Below are 503 nucleotides of genomic sequence, written 5' to 3' on the forward strand. Positions count from 1 at the left end.
TGGCCCATGAGGGGATCGAACCCGCGACCTTCGCGTTATTAGCACGACGCTCTAACCAACTGAGCTAATGGGCCGATGAAGAAGATTTCGAAAATGTCAATCCAGTGTATCTTAAGAATGAAAACCTCATTTAATTTTATTTCTCTTGTAACTCTATAGTTTATATTTGTTAATTGTCGTGAGCTGCAAAGATGTATGAGAAAATAGATTTCAAATTTTTAAATAAGTTGTCTTTGCATAATTATAGATACATATTTATTGACGGAAACTTGTGTCTGTAATTTTATAACTGATAAATACCAGCTACATATTATATAGTCTAGATAATGTAAGCATTGGAACAAAGGAGGTGTTATGTCTTATTTACCAAGCCATTGAAGCATCGCGGTGGAGTGAGTTTTAACATTGCCTCCAGAAATAAGAAGGGCTTAGCAGTGGGATCCTTACAGGATGTTGCTTAAATTTATACGGCTTATTTTATTCTATATACGAAGCATTAATCA

General features: G+C 34.8%; 1 non-coding gene across 1 annotated transcript; it reads right to left on the reverse strand.

Annotated features, from left to right (window-relative positions):
* Positions 1–74, reverse strand: Trnai-aau. The gene has a single exon. It is a non-coding gene; the product is annotated as a tRNA-Ile (tRNA).
* Positions 75–503: the final 429 nt, after the last annotated feature.

The sequence above is a fragment of the Vanessa atalanta genome, chromosome 3 (genome assembly GCF_905147765.1).
Source record: "Vanessa atalanta chromosome 3, ilVanAtal1.2, whole genome shotgun sequence".
In the NCBI taxonomy this organism is placed as follows: domain Eukaryota; kingdom Metazoa; phylum Arthropoda; class Insecta; order Lepidoptera; family Nymphalidae; genus Vanessa; species Vanessa atalanta.